Here is a 9013-nt window from a genome sequence, read left to right on the forward strand (position 1 = left end):
TCCTGCCCGTGCGCCCTTGTCCCAACACTCCCCCTATCCCCCATGACAGGACCCATCCCTTCGGCCTTCCTCCTCTCCTGCTCTTTCCGAAGCCCAGTGGGTTAAGGCAGACTTCCCTACCTCCCAAACTAAATGCAGCTGCTTCTCTATTTAATATATCTCAACTTAGTGACCTTACCCTGGGCAGAATACATCATTTTGTTGCTGCTGTAGATTTTATACTCCCTAAAGAACATGAAGTTTTTAATCTCCACAACAATCCTGAATATAGTTATTTTGTTGTTGTTGAATTCCTACTGTGTCAACAAACTATACTGCTTAAATAGTATTAAGAAAAAAATACAAGCTACTTCAAAAAAGAGATCATAGCAAAAAGAGAAAGCTAATTTACAACTCCTTTCTAGTTAAAGGTAACAGTCAAACTCTTTGGAAATGATATATTTTAAAATTACTTTTCTATTACAACATGAATGTAAATGTCAATTTTTTCAGTTTAACTCTCCTATGATAAAACTGCAGCCACCTTCACAAGTGAAGTAAAATTTTATACAGTAATTACCACTACTTAAGTGTACTACAGTGGATTACAGAATTACTTTGCTATCTCCCTACTACTATGAACAGTCTGTGTCCCTGTTTCTATCTCTCTCTCTCTCTCTGTCACTCTCTCTCCTCTCTCTCTCTCCCTGTGTCCCTCCCTCCCTCCCTCTCTATCTATTCACTACTGGGGATCACACCCAGGGGTGTTCTACCATTGGGTTACACGTTCAACCTTTTTTTTTTGAGACAATGTCTCACAAGTGAGACTCGAACTTGCAATCCTCCTGCCTCAGCCTCCTTCAGCATAAATGGTATCTCCTCTGTAACAAATGCCCACCAAAGAATTACAGATTCAAGACTCCCTGCTTCTTTTAGGAAAAAAAAAAACACACACACACACACTTGTCACATAAGTCTGAAATCAACTTGAAATTCCATTAAGAAATAATAATTACAGAGTATTTCTAAGAAATCAGAGGAAAACAACACTTACTAATTAGCATAAAAATACTTTTTTTTAAAGCTCTGAAGAGCCAGGAAAGCAGGGCGGATAGGAAAGGCAGCCAGATGTACTCGAAATCACTTACACAGCCTCAGTTCTAGACTGTTCCTTGACCGCCTTTCCTTAAGACATGTAATAGAAGCATCTGCAGCACGGAATGGTGCAATCCAGAAGCACTGACTAACACTAAAGGGACAACAAGCCGGGCATGGTGGCGCACACCTGTAATCCCAGCACTCGGGAGGCTGAGGCAGGAGGATCGTTCCAAGTTCAAGACCAGCCTGGGCTACAAAGTGGCTCAAGGCCAGCCTGAACTGCATAGTGAGACCCTGTCTCAAAAAGACAGACAGACAGACAGACAGACAGACAGAAAGAAAGAAAGAAAGAAAGAAATGGACAACAAAACACTGAGGTTTAAGTCATTTGAGTACTGTGGTATTTTTTTCCTAACTGCTTAACTTTGACCTTTCAGAATTGCCATCTCTTAGATCACTAGGGGTCTAAGGAGAATACAAAATGAGCTAGTTTTTTCGACTGATTTGTTTTTGTAATATTCCTTCTCTATAGAAGACAGCCAGCATTCTCTTCCTAAAACAGACTGGTTCACCTCACTCCCTCCTCTCCCACGCCACTGGGACCTAACCTCACACTGAACCCAACCTGCTTCCCGGGCTCTGCCTTCAGCCCCCAATCGGTCACTTTCTCTACCAGGAACTGTCTTCTGCACCACGAGTGGATGTCCACATCCCTCCGCAAGTCCAAATCTTTGAAGGACAAAGTCAAATGTCACCAGCAAGCAGGAAACATGAACTTATACAATCCTTAGTTGCTAACTCTCTTTTTTTTACAGCACTGGCAATCAAACCGAGGGCCTTGCCCACACTAGGCAAGCTTTCTACCACTGAGCCACACCTCCAGCCCTGATATCTTTCTTTTGAGTCAAAAGAAAGAAATTCTTTTTCATTCCTTAAAAACTGTTCTATTAAGTTAAAAAAAAAAAAAAAGGAAAGAAAGAAAGAAAGAAAAAAGAGAAAAAAAAAAAAACAACTGTTCTATTGCCAGGCACAGTGGCACAGGCTATGGAGGGAAGACCGCTTGAGCTCAAGAGGTTGAGACCAACCTGGGCAGCACAGTGAGACCTCCGTCACAAAACAAAACAGACTGCCATGCTGCTTCCTAATTTTTTTATTTATTTCACTGTGTTATGGTCAGCTCACAAAACTCTCAAACACTGATTCTCTATTCAACACCAGCTTGTTAGGATATACATTTTTACCAAGAAATGCAGTCTTTCAAATTCAGTATTAGCACGATTTGCTATTCAGCAACAAACTTACAATAACAAGAAATGTACTTAAAAGCCAACCTCTTCTGCTGAATTGCATTCTGAAAGGATGAGTATTTTAAAGAATACACATCCAAAAATAAATTTGTATGGTTAGAAAGCCCCTTTTGAGATCCTACAAAAAAATGTTTATGGAACATTTTTGCATTTCTCAATACTTTCCAAGCAGACCAAACAAGTTTTAGGACCCAACACTGACTGTGGCTATACTTTAAAAAATGGCCCCCAAATACCTAAGAATTTGTCTATTCTCGATCTTTTCCTCTATGGATAAAAATCAGCAGTGGGCCACACAGTGAAAGCTCCAAAGGGCTCACTTAGCAAGCTGCTTTCTGTCTGTCAGCTGCACTTGCTGAGCCAGGCCACACAGGGACGGCGACCAACAGACCGAGTGCGCCATCCCTAAGCGTGCTAAAGCTCAGGCCAACTCCGCTATCTAGGCATGTCTCAAGCCGGGCATGGTGGCGCGCGCCTATAATCCCAGCACTCGGGAGGCTGAAGCAGGAGGATCATCGTGAGTTCAAGGCCAGCCTGGGCTACAAAGTGAGCTCAAGGTCAGCCTGAACTGCATACTGAGACCCTGTTTCAAAAAGACCAAAAAAAAAAAGCACTGTCTCAAACACCCTGAGACCATCCCTAGATTTATCAGATACAGGTCCTCCTGCCTCTGCAACTAGGAAGTCAAGTGTTCTCTTCCTCACTAGCGATGTGATTTTACTCTCACAAACCAAAGAACATTGAAAAATGCTACTACCAATGGCCCATTTTCATTTCCTTTTTAAACTTTTCAGGCAGGGCCAAATTGAAAGTTTGGATTGTTAGTATTAAGTGCTGTCTAGTAAGTTAACTACCTCTAATATCTGACTAACTTCTATAGATATTCCTTTTCCTTTTTTCCTTTTTCTTTCCCCCTCCTCCCCACCCCCACCTCTCACATCCACTCCACCACTCAAATGGCCAAGATTTCGGTGACACTCCTTTACCCTCAGAAGGAACAAAACTTACTCCTAGACCTGCCCAGGCAGAAATGAATTCGTAACAGGTGTGGTGGAGACGTGGCACAGGGGCTGAGTGTCAGTCAAGAGGCATTCTTTCTGAAGTCTGCTCCTGACTGCACCTCAGCAGCTAAAAGCTTGGGAGGTGGCTCATACTGTGGGCAGGTATGCAGGTCCACAGGTGCTGATGCGGTTGCGATATACACTAGCACTCAAAGTGCAACAGGTATGTTTTCTTTTAGATGACAACACAGAATACAAGTATTGTAGGCCTTTCCCAGGGCTGAGTAATGCTGGGATGTTCAGATTAATCTTTATATAAAATTATATGCCTAAGCCACATTAGTTATATTTTTCACAGAAAAGGTTTTTGTTATATTTTAATGTCATGTTCTCAGTTTTGTTTTTGTTTGTCTTTTTGAGACAGGGTTTCACTATGCAGTTCAGTCTGGCCTTGAACTCCTCTGTAGCCCAGGCTGGCCTCAAACTTGCAGCAATCCTCCTGCCTCAGCCTCCTAAGTGCTCAGATTACAGGCTTGCACCACCAATGTTCTCAGTTTAGAATGCAAGTAGATTACTTTTAAGATCTTTGAAGAATGTCTTCCTTTCCCTTAATGCTGAAAACACTTGGTATGTACAATTCTTGCATCAAGATGCCTATTCTCTTAGAATGTAATACTCAAAAAAAAGTTTCTCTTGAAGATCCATTAGGCTTTTTTTTACCAGAATGAAAACTGTATAATTTGTCTTTCCCTTCTCTCTAACTTCCAAAAGTTTCTTTTTGTTTGTTTGTTTTTTGAAACAGGGTCTTGATATGTAGCCCAGGCTGGCCTCAAACTCATGGTGATCCACCTGCCTCGGCCTTCTGAGGCATGTGCCACCATTTCTGGCTGACTTCCAAAAGTTTCTAAACTAAATTACAATAACCACATCAGCCTAGGCAAATTGTACTCATACATGTTCCTTTTATAGATAGGTTTTATTTCTCACTTATACCTTAACAGCCTTACTGTTTATATGGTATTTGTAGTAAGCTACTCAAATCCTCTCCAAAAGCAGTAAATGGTATAAATTATAAACAAATAAAAATGTCCCAAATAGCCTATTCTACTATACTTCGAGTTCTACTTCCTAAAAAACAAAAAACCAAACAACACAATAAATCTTCAAAAGTGATACGAAACCTTGAGTTCGGTAAGGGTCACATCTGCATGAATATCCAGAAAAGCAGCAGCCCCACAGAACAAAACAGCCAAAAGAGTGAGGGCAGAGGGAGTAGAGTGAGCCACACTTTCAGTACTGTGGGGGCACAAAATGTTCCTTCCCCAGCGAGAGAGTGGCACGTCAGAGAAGTGGAGCTCATAGGGCCCTCTGCACTACTAGGGTGGCGTGTCTACCAGGTTGGCAGAACCTCACTGTGCTGAACAAGGAAGAGTGAGCTGGAATAAAGGCGGGAACAGGAATGAAGAAGGGATTGCCACGGCTGGGTACAGTGGCCCCTATGTGTAATACCAGCTCTCTAAGTGGCTGAGGTAGGGGATCACAAGGTCAAGGCCAGCCTGGGCAAGTTAGAGAGATTCTGGCAAAGATTTTTTTTGAAACAAGGTCTCCCTAGATAGTTCAGAACGTACTACATAGCTCAGGCTGGCCTCAAATTTGCAGCAATCCTTCTGCCTTAGCCTCCAGAATGCTGGGATACAGGCATGAACTACCACGCCTGGTGCAAAATAAAAAATTTTAAAGGGGCTGGTGGAGCAGATGAATAGCAGAGCCCTTGCCTAGCATGTGCAAGGCGCTGAGGTCAAGCCCCAGTACCACGGTGAGGGGGTGGAGATGAGAAATCAGGAAGCAGAGAGGGGAAGCTCAGGAAGTGCGCACCTTTTTTTCCTACAAGGTGGTGAGCAAGGTTTTGTGCCCAGCATGGGAAGTGGTCAAGATTGCATGGAGACCCAGGGAGGGAACTGCTTCAGAGACCACAAAGATACGCTCAGGCAAGACTTCGAGACTCCAGCTGAGGCTGGCACCAACAATCTCCAGCGCTGCATGGTTTCTCCACAACACAGGGCTAGGACAGCAGGAATGATGTCAGCTGTCATCTGCATAGTGGGGCCTGCCCAACAAGGAAGAATAAAACTCCAAGTGCTGGTAAGAAAACAGCCGAAGTGCTGCTGGGTGTGGTGGAAGCACACCTGTAATCCCAGCAATCAGGAGGCAGGGCAGGAGGATCACTGTGAGTTCTGGACTACACAGCAAGGCCCTGTCTCAAAAAAAAAAAAGGAAAGAAAGTAGCTGAAGCAACATGTGCCAGAGATCACAGTTTGAAAAAGAAGGAACCACAGTGACATCTGGAAATGACTGAAGGCCTAGGAGGCTTGAAGGGGAGAACACAGGCAAGGTGAATAAGAAAGTCAGAGCTGTAAATTATCAGAGTTTAAGATCAGAAGGTGAATCCAATCAGAAAGTGACAATATGGCAGGAGATGTGGCACAACACCGAGTTACTCAACAGGACCAGGCCAAGGTTTGCCTGAGCAGAATCGTTCTCGCCAAGCTCAGCACAGTGCTTACTAACTACTTCTATCAATCTTAGGGAAGTTCCTTAGTTTCTGACTCAGTTTCTTCATCTGAAAAAATGGGGAGAATAGGATCTGCTTTACATGACTGTCCACAGATTAAATTACTTAATACATACAAAGTGCGTAGAGCAGAGCCTGACACATATAAAGTACTTAAGATGAGTAAGCCATTATGTGTATCATCACTGTGCTTGCTGTTGTTATTTACGCACTGACGTCTGCCAAACTGATGTCAAAACTTTAGATGGGAGCTGGGGAAGCTCAGTGGTAGAGCACTTGCCTAGCATGTACAAGCCCAGGGTCTGACTCCTAGCCCTGCCTAAACAAATAAATACACTGGCTAAAAGGGAAAACTAAGCAAAGAATCAAAGTTGCCAAAGAGGGCAATGGTGGAGGACATATAGCTGAACAACATGCTTTGCTGTAAACAACATGATATTAAATATAAAAAAATTAAATCCATCAGACATTTACAGTCATAGGACTTGAAATATACATATACACATGTAATTCACAAGATAGTCATAAATGTATCAACTATTAGATAATAAAAAGTACTGTATTACAACGGACAATAAAGTTCTACCTGAAAATCATGGAAGCTACCATGGCATGGGCAACTGCAATGACAGGAGTGAGTTGGCCTTATCCCACCACACTCACACCACAAAGTTTAAGGTCCTTGAGGATAAAGAACTAAATACCCATTCTGGCAATAACTGTAACAAAAGTAAGCAAAATCAATCACCGTGCTGCTGACCAAAGAGCCCAACTTCAGAGAAGCCCAAGATCCCACTGTGGGGCTTTCCTATCAGTCACACCTGCTTATCTTTTAGCACGCATTTTGAAAAGTTCTAGAAGTATCACATCTATTTATTTTCTTTTATGAAGCCCAGAAGCTCACCACTATCTATTCAAACAAGGCCCTCTTTCAAAGAGAACTGCATGAAGTAAGCATGACACACCTTTAGCATCAGAAGTTGTGAATTTTCACCTGCTTGCAAGACCACAGAGCTACACTCACTCCTGGAAAAAGACCTGCTGTAATAAGCAGCCCTGGGGACAGGGCAAGGGCCCACTGCCGTCCTTTACTCTGTACACAGGACAAGGGCAGGACAGGAAAACTGGCCAAAAAGCTCTGGCCTTGGGAATGCTGTTGGCGGATTCCTGTGCACAAATTCCCTGCCCAAGTTCCAGGTGGGAAAGGCAGGAAAAAAAGGAAAACCACATTCAAATCTGTTCTTGAAAAGGAAAAAACTATTTGGAGAGAAAAAAGGAAAACCAAGTTCATATCTGATCTCGCAAAGGAAAACAGTGTCCTAAGCATCAGAAGCAGAACATAATAAGGTAAATTCTGAAAAAACATTCATCAGTGCACAGCTGCTTGGGCTCATAAAAATCTAACCTCTACATCAGATTCACAATGTTCAGATCTGATTTTGCCAAATGATGAAATTATATTTACCCACAGTTCTTTGGATCTTCACGTAAGCAAAGTAACTCTAAATATTAAAAACCTAGAAATATTTATTCTGTAATTCTCTCTTATTAATGTATGCAAAAAATACTATTTCCTGTTGAAGCCATTTGATTCAAGCATGCTTTAAAGGGAATAATCGTAAATATTACAGAATACAGCGTTCAGACCTAAGAAAGTACACAGGAAAATGCTTAACTAGTTCACCTTAAGAAGTTGTTAGAATTGATCGTTAAGCGGGCGCTATGGGCTGGGAATGCAGCTCAGTGGGAGAACGTTTGCTTAGTGGGTTTCATCCCCAGCACCACAAAGCCAGGAGGAGAAATGGAGTCCGAACTAAAGCAAAGGAAGAACACAAAGGGAACAAAGTATGCCATCACTCCGGGCCCCTCCATGTCTGGGATGCGGGAAAAGGCAGATTTACAGGCTCACAGGAAACCAGCTGTTGACCGTTCCCCCTTCTGCACCACGCCAACCTAGGGGCAGCCCTCACACTCCTTCCTCAAAGCGGACACTGACAGCCTCGGTTTATAATTCAACCACACGCCTGCCTGGCAAGCGCAAGGTCGTGAGTTCGATTCCCGGTACAGGGGAAAAAAAAAAAAAATGAGACCTTATAATCCAACCACAATACCAGCAAAATTAGAAAACACCACCTCACTTCTTAGAGGAGAACATGCACTAGCGTTTCATTATGACTAAGCCAAGCAGACAAAATGCCAGCCTTTAAATAAAGCCTCCACCATGATATCACTTTTTAAGTTACTCACACCCGATCAGCACACTTCCATCGGGCTCAGACACACCGTGACACAAAGCCGCGTGTTCCGTGTTGGCACGGCGGCTGCCCGGAGCGGCAAGAGATTTATGAGCAAGGGATCTGTTGACAGTCTAATTTCAGCTACCTCCAGATTCCATAAAGATGACAACCTGCGTCCTCAGAGATTCTGCTGCAGGCCTCCCCCACCAACAGAACCTTCCAGTTCACTTAATCTCCGCACCCTGAGCTACCCTGCAAACACGTCCATCCAACGCGATGCGATGCGAAGCGATAACCGGAGGCCTCCATGCTGCCCAAGGGGCCTCGCAGCAATCTCAGCCGGCCTCTGCGCATGGGAGGCACCGACAGGCCTCCCTCCGCACTGGACGCACAAGGCGGGGACAGAAACAATGAACGCAGAATTCGGTCGCCACGAGAATGCAGCCCCGACGGCGGCTCCCTTTGGAGGCTCGTTTGAGCAATCCCACCCGAGGAGAAGAAGCGATCGCGCGCTCCGGGCTGGCTCTGCGGCCGGGGACGCTTTGCGTGGCGCGAACAATGACTGGCTCGCTCGGGCGGCCTCCCCACCCCCACCACTTGGCTTCTGGTGCGGCCGGTCACCCTGCGCGCTGCCAGGGGCTGTCACTCGGTGCCTTCCAGCAACCGGACCTGGCTCCTGAAGGATTTGTCAGCTCATCCTCCCAATATGGCTGCCGCGATCCCGGCGGCTCGGCGCGGGCCACACCAGCTCCCGCGCAGCTGGCGGCCGGCCAGGGACCCCCTCCCCGTCCTCGCCGTCGCGCCCTCTGGGCGGCCGCT

General features: G+C 44.7%; 1 protein-coding gene across 1 annotated transcript in view; it reads right to left on the bottom strand.

The window, feature by feature from the left end:
* Positions 1-9013, bottom strand: part of Kif1b (kinesin family member 1B) — a gene marked incomplete in the record, with an annotated part of 137055 nt that overhangs the window by 127023 nt on the left and 1019 nt on the right.

This window comes from Chinchilla lanigera, unplaced genomic scaffold, assembly GCF_000276665.1.
Source record: "Chinchilla lanigera isolate Chin_1 unplaced genomic scaffold, ChiLan1.0 scaffold00085, whole genome shotgun sequence".
In the NCBI taxonomy this organism is placed as follows: Eukaryota; Metazoa; Chordata; class Mammalia; order Rodentia; family Chinchillidae; genus Chinchilla; species Chinchilla lanigera.